The sequence below is a fragment of the Lygodium microphyllum genome, chromosome 29 (assembly GCF_053477565.2).
Source record: "Lygodium microphyllum isolate KBCC chromosome 29, Lygodium_microphyllum_v1.1.10, whole genome shotgun sequence".
Lineage (NCBI taxonomy): Eukaryota > Viridiplantae > Streptophyta > Polypodiopsida > Schizaeales > Lygodiaceae > Lygodium > Lygodium microphyllum.
The window spans coordinates 95025947-95039116 of NC_141163.1; the positions used below are offsets into that span (position 1 = coordinate 95025947).

The window sequence follows — 13170 nt, forward strand, 5'->3', positions numbered from 1 at the left end:
TCACACATAGCCTAGGAAGGTAGAGTCAATGTGGCTCCATGCGCACTAATCCGCTAATATTCGTTGAACTCCATCCGTGGACCTATTCTACACATGCCACGTTGTCAAGCTTGCCATGCCAGACGTGTGAAACATGTGGTTTATGTGGGGGACGAGCGGAAAGTGTCTGAGAACTTTTTGAGGGATGGTTTGCCCTTGCAAGTCCTGTCGATACCTGTGAGCACCACACTTTGGACATGTCTCCATAGTCTCGTATTCATCTCGAAACAGTATGCAGTCATTGATACATGCATGGATGTTATTGTAGTCCATGCCAAGCTTCCGTAAAACATGTCGTGCATCATCACAAGACTCGGGCATGGTATTTGCAGGTGGTAATATATGATATTTCAATAACATGAAAAAAATCATAAAACACCTTGAAAAAGCACAAATGTTTGCAATAATACTGTTTTTAAAAAAATCAATGAAGCCTATGTGCAAGGTACTTGAATAACTCTGTCACACTCGTATCGCTCCAACCGTATTTTGCTTGCACACTTAAGAGTGCAAGCAATGTCTTCAACCGAGATACTCGGCACCCATCATATAATGGTATGGATGCTTCCTCTCTAAGCGGGTCACATGTCTCAACATCCATGGGAATCAATGCATCGATCATTGCCTCCATCTCAGGCTCCAAGATTGTAGGTAGGTCGAGAAGGTTGTCTGTCTCCTCTGGCATTGACGGTATAGGTGGGCCTTGCAAGTGGTGGATTGGCTCCTGCAATCCATCCATCGCACGTCCATGAACTCTTCTAATTGGCCGCAAAGGGTGCACTCCCCCTTGAGTCGAGACATCACCCCCTGGATAGAAAATTTGCCAACAAGACCCAATCTTATTGTGAATGGTTTTCAATTAGCTTGCGAGTACAATGCATGATTAATATTAACTTCAAATTACTGTTTGCTGAAAATCCGCAATCGCCTGATCAATGATCTCATATTGAAACTCGCCAAATCATCGTACGTGTTCTATAGACAATCGGCGTTTTCGTCTAATTGCCAACTTGCATTGAGAGTAAGGACATGGGACACGCTGATTAAGATACGTCTCGCGGTCTTGAACAATAAGACCTTCTTCGTTTTCCATCTTATCTACATTACAGCAAACGAGGCTTAAATGGATAGCTTTATGAAGATGTACGTCAAGTTGCAAGTTGACCATAAATCTTGAATTGTACGTCAAGTTACATAGTAGTTGAGAGATTTATGGAGATGTACGTCAAGTTGACCATAGCTTTATGGAGATGTACGTCAAGTTACATAGTAGTTGAGAGATTTTTTGATGTTATATCTCGGCCTTGTATCATGCTCAAGGATTTGTTTGTCCCGATAGATAATTATTCGTTATTGTAAAAAACTGCACTAGAGGGCTTTGAGTATAAGTAATCCATTTTGAGCATCATTGAGGATCTTAGTCTAATAATAAATCAGTCTCAACAAAAAGCATCTTAGAAATGTGGTTTTTTTGTCCTAGGATCGCGTATTAAAATTAATGCCATCTATGAAATTTATCAACTATAGTGATAAAATTTATTTCAATCAATTCTACTCATAGTCATAAGACCTGAGAGAAAATATCCTATACTCAATTTAAGGGATTCTTCTTCTATAACAATACTTTTGGGTTCATTTTGATGAAGTACCGTAATGACCATTAGCTAGGGTATTATTTTCTTTTAGTCCTTCCGTTGACTAGTTGGCATGATTTCTAATTTGTTATGCCTATAAAGTTAATACAAAAATAATGAATTATGCATATCACAATTAGATCCCCTACTTGGACATTATGAAGGACATAACCAATTTTAAGCCATCTTAAAGAGTCACCAATGTACGTGGCCCATGGCAAAGCACATTGCATACCATTATCGATAAGTCTATTATCTTAAATTTCCTTCCCCTCCCTCTCCCTTTCCCTCTCTCTCTCTTTCTCTCTTTCTCTCTCATTTCCTCTCCTAAACAAGCAAAAAAGAAAGTGATTCAAACATTAAACAAGCAAGAGGGAGAGTGAGAGAGAGAATGCACTCTCCCTCCCTCTCCCTCTCCCTCTCTTTCTCTTTCTCTCCCTCTCTCATTTCGTTCCCCTCCCTCTCCCTCTCCCTCTCTTTCTCTCCCTCTCTTTCTCTCTTTCTCTCTCATTTCCTAAACAAGCCTAAAAATAAAGTGATTTAAACATTAAACAAGCAAAAGGGAGAGGGAGAGAGAGACAATGCACTCTCCCTCTCTTTCTCTTTCTCTCCCTCTCTCATTTCCTTCCCCTCCCTCTCTTTCTCTCTCTCTCTCTTTCTCTCTCATTTCCTCTCCTAAACAAGCAAAAAATAAAGTGATTTAAACATTAAACAAGCAAAAGGGAGAGGGAGAGAGAGAATGCACTCTCCCTCCCTCTCCCTCTCTTTCTCTTTCTCTCCCTCTCTCATTTCCTCCCCCTCCCTCTCCCTCTCCCTCTCTTTCTCTTTCTCTTTCTCTTTCTCTTTCTCTTTCTCTCTCTCCCTCTCCCTCTCCCTCTCTTTCTCTCTTACTCTCTCGTTTCCTCTCCTGAACAAGCAAAAAAGAAAGTGATTTAAACATTAAACAAGTAAAAGGGAGAGGGAGAGAGAGAATGCACTCTCCCTCTCCCTCCCTCTCGCTCTTTCTCTTTCTCTCCCTCTCTCTCCCTCTCGCTCTCTTTCTCTTTCATTTCCTCTCCTAAACAAGCAAAAGAGAGTGATTTAAACCTTGAACAAGCAAAAGAAAGAGAGAGGGAGACTCACCGATGAGATATGGCAAGCGTGGGGCGGCTCCTCTTTGCAATGAAGGCTCCTCCTCTCCTTCGCGAACAACGGCGGCGGCGGCGGCGGCGGCGGCAAGTCTTCTTCCTCTCCTTCTCTCATGACGGTCGCTCTCTCCCTCGCTCTCGCTCTCAAAACTCACAATGGAGCAAACGCGAAATGAAAACCGCGCTCGATTTCGGCCGCATTTTTTCCCTGCGGCCCGTCGCTATTTGCGTCGCTATAGCGACGCTATTAGCGACGCCAATAGCGACGCTGCTATCTACCGTCACTAATTAGTGTCGCTACTAGCTCAAATCCTTGTAGTGGAACATTGTATTAACCTATGAAAACAACATGTGTATGATAGAGACTCACCAATATATTTCATCCACCTTTTTTTCTACCAGTATAAAATTGAACCATTGCAAATATATTTACATTTCCCTATCTTGAGTGCACAATATCCATTCAAACAATAACTCCAATAGTCCTACATAAAGATAAGAAATACATAAGAGCCCTTATGATCAGCCTTGCATGATCAAGAAATCATCAAAATTCACACTCAATACACTATATATAACTCTACTTTAGCTCCAAAATACAAAGGGAGATGGTAGACACCAACATAAAAACGTGAATGCTTACTCCAAAGTATGCATCCCTTAAAGCATCAAAATTGAACCTTTAAGTACCTCATATCTATTACCTCATATATTTGTCACATTATGGAAAATATAAGAATACATTATCCTTTTCTTTGTCACAACTGCATACTGCCTCATATCTGTAATTTATTATCTACCTTAGATGGCTTTTTTTCTCATCCTTATTCATGATACTAGCTTTTAGGACCTCTCTTTTCTGGTGGTAGTACATCCTGATTTTTAGATCGTACATTTAGACCTACAATTTCTCTACTTCTTCATAGAGCATATTTGTTGGTTATTATTACACTTGCCTGCTATTACTTAGAGATTTCTGCTTCAGTGAACATGATCATTTTTGTTTTCAATGAGTTTATATTTCTAACTTCAGAAAACTCATTGCTCCCTCATGGAATGATAATCGCTAATTGACCACTTGCATCTTGAGACTTGCAATTTGTACTTTATTTACCACACGTTTCACACAAAGAGGGATCCGCAATTAGATCCAGTAATGTATGGCAACAAGGTTCATCTAAAAACCTTGAAGGTTAGTTTAGAAAGCCATCCTTCATACTACAAACAAGTGAATTATCTAATGGTCCTCCTGTAACCATTATTTAATGATCATCCTTTAACTAAGGGATCTACCTAAGACTGTCCAATTTTTTTAAATATGAAAATATATGAGTAGATGCAGCCTGGAAGTGGTAGCTCTCATCTTCCCACATGATGAGCTAGTCCAAGATAGCACACTATTGCCTTTCTGTTGAGAATCATGGACCTAGAACTAGATGAGCTATGGTGGATGCAAATCAAACACACGATACATGATAAAGAGAAGAGATTGTAACTCAAGTGAATTAGGTTCCAAGATAGATTAGCTTGGACTCATAAACACAATCTTGAGTGACTCAAATTGAAAGTTCCATTCCATTATGAATGAGTGTCAAGTACATGGTTATATAGATTTTTGGATAGCGCCACTTTCTTCTCTGTGCTTATGGGATTCTAGATATCTTTTCCTAGAGCTTTTGGAGCATACAGCTTTTGTCATCTCTCTTATACAAAGCCTCTTCTAGGCATACATCATTTGATTTCTCAACACCCCCCCTCAAATGATGAGTCTCTACCCTTGCTGGCTTTTGCCCCCCCTACATGATGACTTGGCCCGAGAAACTGGCTCTCTAGCAGCCTAGTCAAGTTAAGGCTTGAAACTTTACATTTTGGGTAGGGTTTGTTACATCCACTGTGGGAATCAGATCCACTAAGGGAATACAAGATCCACATGATCCATGATGGGAAATTTTTCAATACACATTTTTTTTGTTGTAGCAGCGGAGTATTTTATCTTCTTCATTTCCTTATGCTTCTTTGGCATTGTTTGATCTTCTTCTTGGTCTTTTGCTCCAATGTTTGATCTTCTGGCATTTTGGTCTTCATGGTGTAAGATTTATTTGTCTTCAGTTGTGCTCTTTATCCCTTTTGTTGATGCATGGTACATGCTTTTTGCTCCAGACTTCTTGACATGATCTTTGTGCTTTATAGGTACATCACTTGATATAAGCAAATCATTTCGATTTTGGGATATGGGAAGGTCTTACCACGAGTATACTCGGGCAATGTCTAATCCCAATTTACAAGATGCTTTAGAGTTATTGATAAAGCACACAATGCTAATAAATGTTGAAACATATAATGTATGTGTGTTATCTTTAATTTGAGAAGCACTTTAAATATGCAGTGACCTTTTTATTAAGGCAAGGTGTGAACATGGGTGATAAGGAAGCAAAAACTCAAGTGTGAATGAGCCTTCAAAGGTAGTAAGGTTCAACCCTTAGGTTTTCTTTTCGTTTGAAAGCTTGGATTAGGAAATGAATCTGATGTCGACCTGCTACCATGAAACATACTAGAACGTTGAATCTGATTTCTACCATGTTGACTTGTGTCAAATCTTCTGCAGGTTCCTTTCCTACTTTGCCTCTCTGAAAGAGAATCTCTCCTTATGCTTGAGAGGAGGGCGCCATGAAAGCAAAGATGGGTCTGCTTTGCTCTCTGCTTCTTCCTCTTCTTGTTGGCGATCGCTGGGGGACCACCATACAATTGATCCAAATCCCTCCCCCTTTCTCTGTTCAATCATATGTGCCATTTTTTGTTCGTAGGGCATTTGTCACTACAGATTCACAGCTGAAAGATATAGTTTGATGCAATCTTGTGCCAACATCGAAAGCTCCAGATGTTATGCTTTTCAAGTAGTCAAGATTTTTTCTTCAAGAGCTGCTTTTTCCCTAGCCATTGGGCCATCTTAGGCTTTCTTTTCTCCTGTTTCCTCTCCAGTTTCCTGAAGTAATTTCTTTTTCTCCTCCTTAGTAGCGCGTGCTTTGGCTATATGCTCTGCCTAAAGCTACTGCATCTCTGCTTCCTGCTACTGCCGTTCAAACCAAGTATCTGCATTTGCCCAAATTGGCTGAGATGCCCATCCTTGCTCACCACCCTTTATTCTTATGGGTTGGGCATAGTTTACTGTCAAAAACTCTCCCATAGAGTTCATCGTTGTGCATATTGTCCATGGCTGCAGCAACATCTTCTTTCTCCAAGTATGTAGCATATCCAAAGCCTCTATACTTTTGTGTAGATTGATCCAAGGGGATTGTAAGGTCCTTGATGTCACCAAAAGGAATGAATGTAGCATGCAAAATAGATTTTGTGACATTTTCTTCTAAGCCACCAATATGGATAGTTGTTTTGGGGTTTGTTCCCATATTGACAGCCAACCAGCTGTTTGCCCTAGCTCATTAGAATCATGACCTGGGTCCTATATTGGACTACATGATAGAAGTTTAGGACGATAGTAGTTGAGCTAAGAGGAACTTGAGAAGTAAGAAGACCTATGATCCATTCATGAAGAAACTACACCACTAGCTACCTAGCTCAGCCATGGCTCTGATACCATGTTGAGAATCATAGACCTAGAACTAGATGAGCTATGGTGGACATAAATCAAACACACGATACATGATAAAGAGAAGAGATTGTAACTCAAGTGAATTAGGTTCCAAGATAGATTAGCTTGGACTCATAAATACAATCTTGAGTGACTCAAATTGAAAGTTCCATTCCATTATGAATGAGTGTCAAGTACATGGTTATATAGATTTTTGGATAGCACCACTTTCTTCTCTGTGCTTATGGGATTCTAGATATCTTTTCCTAGAGCTTTTGGAGCATACAACTTTTGTCATCTCTCTTATACAAAGCCTCTTCTAGGCATACATCATTTGATTTCTCAATCCACATCCAAACATCACCACAATCTAGCCCACAACCTGTAGTTTTTAGCATGCAACCCCTGTTGTGGCCATGATTATGTCTCTATAGCACATGTAGCAGTTGCATCTATAGAGAGTAGATTCCAGTCCTCTTCTTCTTTATGGTAGTTGTTCCTCCTATAGTAGGTGTGCATCTTTGATTGTGGCACACAAGCCTCTTATTGCAACAACCACATCCCATTTTTTGATAGATATGCTCGAGGAAGTTACTCTATGTATATCCTCTACATCACGTGCATTTAAGGCCTTTTTATAAATATCCTTATTTGTGAATGTTTCTTGAATAAAATATAATCCTTTTCTATTCAATATGTAAATAACCTCTTTATATTACACCCTTTTGTATGTAAAAAGTGTATAAAATGGTATTTTAAAAATCCCTTATTTTGAACCCACGTGATGCACACATATATTCATGAGTAACTTACCCGAGCAGATATGCCTGTCAAGGTTCTCATAGCTCTTTGCTATAAATTTTTCAATGTGCTAGCAACTCCCCAAGTATGTGTACATCCTCTCTGTGAGTTAGAATTGCATATTTTTCAGTGGTATTCATAGAATACTTACCTATTTGGTAATATCTAACTCTGTTAGTCACAATCGCCTCAATCCGACTCTCCCGAGGATGACTGTAAAAGTATTCTTGAATTTCCTCATAGTTTGCGTATTTCATCAACATACATCCAGGTTGCAAAACGAAAAGATAAGACCATATGGTGTCAATCACTACATAGACATGTTTCTGTTGATTGATCCCCTCCAACAGAGTTCAGCGACTGGTCCACCAACGACTTTGCTCAGATGTCGTGCAATAACCTCGCACTGGTGGAGGTAGAGGAGAGCATGGGGATGATAGCCACATGTAGCAACCAGCACGTCAGCCCCAACTAGGGTGGGTCGGAGCAGCCATCCACCTGAGCAAGAGGTTGGACAATGTGAATGGCATGCTACAGTGTGCAGCCTTTGCAACACCAAGCGGGGATTCTTTAGGGCACACAACTTACAAGCACACCGTTTACAACTTCTCCAAGGTGTGTCGTGACATCAAATTGTCCTATAACGGCACCCTCTTGGCCATGTGTGGCCCTAGGCTCCCCTCGCCTGCTAATGACTTCAAGCCCTCCTCCATTGACCTCAATCCTTGCATCGGCAATCTCAAAGGCATCCTCTGGTGAAATGACTGTTGAGTGTTGAAATGACTTGTTTTTTAGCTGATTTTTGTTGTTTTTGAGAGCTGAATGGTTGATTTTATGGGATGATTGATTAGTTTGGAAGTGGTTTGAGAGTGTTTTGGATGATAATGATTGTGTTTTGGAAGATCATGATGTTTGTTGATGGTTCTGTGATGTTCTGATAGGTTCTGAATGGTTCTGTATACCTTTTGTTTTGTTCTGTTTTGGTCTGTTTTGATCTGATTGTCTTCTGTGAGGGATGGAGTATTGATTGATGAAGATTGAGATATTGTGAAAGCTTAGTGAATGGTTTGTGAGAGTTTGGAATGATTTGAGAGTGGGTTATGTGGTTTTGATGACCTTCTGTAACCTTCTGTAGGTCTTCTGTAGAGTTTCTATTCTGTTCTGTTTCTGTTCTGTTCTGTACTGTAACTGTTCTGGTACTGTTCTGTAGACTGTTCTGTAAGTGTTCTGTGGAATGTATGTGTGACTTTGGGAAAGTTTTCTAGCCTTGGAAAGAGGTGAATACAAGTGCAAAAGAGCTGAAGGAAGTGGAAGAAGTAGCTGCTGAAGACTCAAGAGAAGACTAGAGTGAAGTGAAAGTAGTGAGCTGTGAAGAGACACTGTAGTGGCTCTGGTGACTCTTCATATCAGACATACCTCTTGGGAGGGGTATCCACGACCTAAGAGTGATTATTGAGAGTAATTTTTGAGAGATTGTAGTGAGGATATGATGTATTATTGATGGAGTGTGTGAGAAAGAGTCAGAGATAGCCAATTCTACTGAAATAAAGTGATTGTATATGAGAGATTGAGAGAGAAGACTATGAAGATATTGAAGATGAATACTATGTGATGTATTTCCATTCAAAGATGGTGTACTTCTTTGCTTTCTTTGTTCTATTGATGGATTTTGTGAAGATATTGAAGAATATGGTTGATTCTATTAAAAACCGTGGGAGATCTACATGATGCTACATGAAGATTTGTTGTGCCTGGTGTTCTTTTCTTCATTGTGATCATATGAAATATGAAAAACAAGCTTTTTGATGTTACAAGATAGATTTTCTTGCAAGAGAATTCCCTTTTCCTTGGTGTTCCTCTCGGGGCTCCATGTTTTTGGTGCGCATATGTTGAGTGTTGAAATGACTTGTTTTTTGGCTGATTTTTGTTGTTTTTGAGAGCTGAATGGTTGATTTTATGGGATGATTGATTAGTTTGGAAGTGGTTTGAGAGTGTTTTGGATGATAATGATTGTGTTTTGGAAGATCATGATGTTTGTTGATGGTTCTGTGATGTTCTGATAGGTTCTGAATGGTTCTATATACCTTCTGTTTTGTTCTATTTTGGTCTGTTTTGATCTGATTGTCTTCTATAAGGAGGGATGGAGTATTGATTGATGAAGATTGAGATATTGTGAAAGCTTAGTGAATGGTTTGTGAGAGTTTGGAATGATTTGAGAGTGGGTTATGTGGTTTTGATGACCTTCTGTAACCTTCTGTAGGTCTTCTGTAGAGTTTCTATTCTGTTCTGTTTCTGTTCTGTTCTGTACTGTAACTGTTCTGGTACTGTTCTGTAGACTGTTCTGTAAGTGTTCTGTGGAATGTATGTGTGACTTTGGGAAAGTTTTCTAGCCTTGGAAAGAGGTGAATAAAAGTGCAAAAGAGCTGAAGGAAGTGGAAGAAGTAGCTGCTGAAGACTCAAGAGAAGACTAGAGTGAAGTGACAGTAGTGAGCTGTGAAGAGACATTGTAGTGGCTCTGGTGACTCTTCATATCAGACATACCTCTTGGGAGGGGTATCCACGACCTAAGAGTGATTATTGAGAGTAATTTTTGAGAGATTTTAGTGAGGATATGATGTATTATTGATGGAGTGTGTGAGAAAGAGTCAGAGATAGCCAATTCTACTGAAATAAAGTGATTGTATATGAGAGATTGAGAGAGAAGACTATGAAGATATTGAAGATGAATACTATGTGATGTATTTCCATTCAAAGATGGTGTACTTCTTTGCTTTCTTTGTTCTATTGATGGATTTTGTGAAGATATTGAAGAATATGGTTGATTCTATTAAAAACCGTGGGAGATCTACATGATGCTACATGAAGATTTGTTGTGCCTGGTGTTCTTTTCTTCATTGTGATCATATGAAATATGAAAAACAAGCTTGTTGATGTTACAAGATAGATTTTCTTGCAAGAGAATTCCCTTTTCCTTGGTGTTCCTCTCGGGGCTCCATGTTTTTGGTGCGCAGCCGGGGAATCTTGCCATCAACAAGCACCAAAAGAGGCTGAAAATGAAGGAATTGGCATTGCCAATAAGAGAAGAATTCAATGGATGTTTGTAAAGTTCCTTCTTCCACTGAAGAGTTGGAATTCCTCATAATCAAAGCCACTTTCCACAAGAAGTTCATTCCACAATGGCGGAAACATATCACCATCATGATGCATGCTCTATGTGGTGGATAGTTTCCTCTTCCTATTGAAGCAGCAGAAACTTGCATCTTGGTGGCAAACTGTTTGGGAACAAATTGAAGAACACAAACGAGAGAATGACCATCCATGGAAGATTTGGCATTCATTGAAAAGTTTCCAGACAACATCAAGTGGGAGATTGTGAAGAAGCTTCAGGAGTCTTGGTCTGTAGAGGTTCACAAAGACAAGAAGGAAAAGAGTTGGAATTTGTTCGTGGATGCTCAACAGCAAGATACATGGGATGCTTGGTGTACTGATAATCTTCTGTTTGTTCAATTAGCAACCCACTGGAAGTTGGTAGACAGAGTGTTTTTCACAACATACACTGTTGAAACCATCAGAAGCTGGCATTACTATGATGATGGCACCACCACAATGCTCAGACGTATGCATTTTGACACCTTCAGAACCGAATACCTTCCTCTGTGTAGTGGCATGAAAGCAGAATTCAGGGACGTTAAAAAGAAAGAAGTAGAAGAAATGTTGGCAAGAGAGTCCTCCAGAGACTGAAGCCTTCTGTTAACCCTCTGTGGAGCACTAACAACATAGTGGAGCCAACCCCCTGATGAATGACGCAATAAAAAGGCAAGCGTTGGAACGAGTCCAGAGGTACGTGAGAAGAGAGAAAGCAAGAATCAGAGCCGAGAGCCAGCTCGCAGTAGAAGCTGCTTTTGACGCCCTTGCGGAACTCTTTACAGAAGTCCCAATGGCACATCAAGCCCTTCCTCCTCCTGCTGGAGGTCCACTTCCAAGCCAGATCCGTCCTGGAAATATTGATGACAGGCCAGCGAATGTAGTCCCATTGCCAGTTTTTAAGGGAGAGTACAATGAAGACCCCGATCTTCATGTAGCAGAGTTTATGGTAGCGTGTGTGGCTAACAATGCCAGAACCCCTGAGCATTGGTTGGCAATATTCCCCGCCACTTTCAAGGGCGCGGCATTTCAGTGGTATGAGAGACAAGCAGCAGGAACTTTTGGCACATGGGACGACCTGAAGTTGGCCTTCCTCACTAAATTCAGGCGTGAAGGTTTTGAAGAGCGGATGAGAGAGGAATTCATGAACCTAAGTCAGTCCTCTGGAGAAAGAGTAGAAGCTTATGTCTCAAGAATGGAATCCATCCTGAAGAGATGGACTAACCATAATCTAGATGATGGCATTCAGAAGGGAGTGTTTCTCAGAGGATTACAACCAGAAGTCCGTAAGTTTGTGGAGCTACAAAGACCAGCCACCCTGCAAGCTGCAACAGAAGGTTCCAGACTGTACGATGAAGTGGAAGCTAGATTGGTGATGAATACAGGAAGAGGAGTCCTACCTCCTCTGGTGCCAGGAATGATGTACCCACCAAATGCAGTTCCAGGGACTGTTCCCTACCCTTACCAACATATGCCCCCGGTATCACAGTACAGTGCACCAAATTTACAGTGGCCACAATCCATGCCTCAAATGATGGCTCAACCACAACAACAATGGTCCCAACCAATTTCCTCAATGCCAAATCAGCAGCAACAGTGGAATCCTACCAACTGGAGCCAACAGCCAACGGTTCAAACAGGAGCACTGAATCAGAACCAGAACAGAGACCCCTCTGTACCGGCTCAACCCGTTTATGCAGTGATTACAGAGACTCCTCAAAACCCTCCTGCCAGTACGTCCGAAGGAGAAAGCTTGAAGGATTATTTATCCAACTCAGTTGCAAACATTAAGAAGGAGTTGATGGATGTGATTACAGAACAACTACAGACGTTGAAAGTGAATACCGCTAGCATATCCAACGTTGCAGGAGCAGGAAGAGATGTGATGCGGTCAAATACTTGGTGTGGTAAGTGTCATCAAGCAGACCATTTAGCCATTGAATGTACACGGAAACCAACCATCCCTAGAGCCTTCTGTTCCTACTGTTTGCGGAAGAATCATACAGAGGACATTTGCTCTCTGAAGGAGATGCATGATAGGAGAAGAAAGGAAGAAGACGCAAGATTTAACTTGCTGGAATCCAAAATGACAACACAAGATATTGGACCCAAGCCTAGGGAGTTTGGTCCTAATTTCGGACCCAGAAGATTTCCCTCTCAAAGTTACAGAGGAAGACAGTCTAGCGGTGGTCAGAGATCAGAAGTGGAGTGTTACAGATGCGGAGAGAAGGGACACATCTCACCAAATTGTCCAAATCCTCGAAGGTCAGTGGATTACAAGCCCTTATGCAGTCGATGCAAAGGAGAAGGCCACACTGCAAAAGACTGTCCAAGCCCAGCCCCAGTGAAAAATAGTGCTACTGATAGTCCGTCCAAGGCCCAAGAGCCTACCTCCAATTTGGTGGAATTGGAAGTTGCTGCCATCACGCGTGCAAAGCAGAAGGAACCACCTGTCCAGAAAGAAAATAACCCTCCTGCAAGATCAGTGAAGTTCAGTCTTCTACCAGAAGAACAGAACGGAACAGAGCCTAACAGTGCCGTACAGAGCACTACAGTGCCACAGAGAGTTGCAGAGACAGGACCAGAGGTCCAGGATATAGAAGAGGAGGAAGTGCCACAATTGGCAGAAGAAGTTCCTGTAATTCCTCTGTTGGAAGAAAGAGGGAAAATGAAAATGGATGTTGCCCCATTCCCTAACCGGTTAGAGAAGCCAGTGGATCCTATTAAGGAATACGATCTAGTCAGAGATCTAGATACCTTTAAACCAAACCTCACATTCCGACAATTATTGATGTTGTCCCCCAGTTGCCGAAAAAGGTTCAAAAGTATACTGACAAAA

General features: G+C 41.0%; 1 pseudogene; it reads right to left on the reverse strand.

The window, feature by feature from the left end:
* Positions 1 to 5690: 5690 nt before the first annotated feature.
* On the reverse strand, positions 5691 to 6204 carry LOC148010930 (uncharacterized; annotated as a pseudogene).
* Positions 6205 to 13170: the final 6966 nt, after the last annotated feature.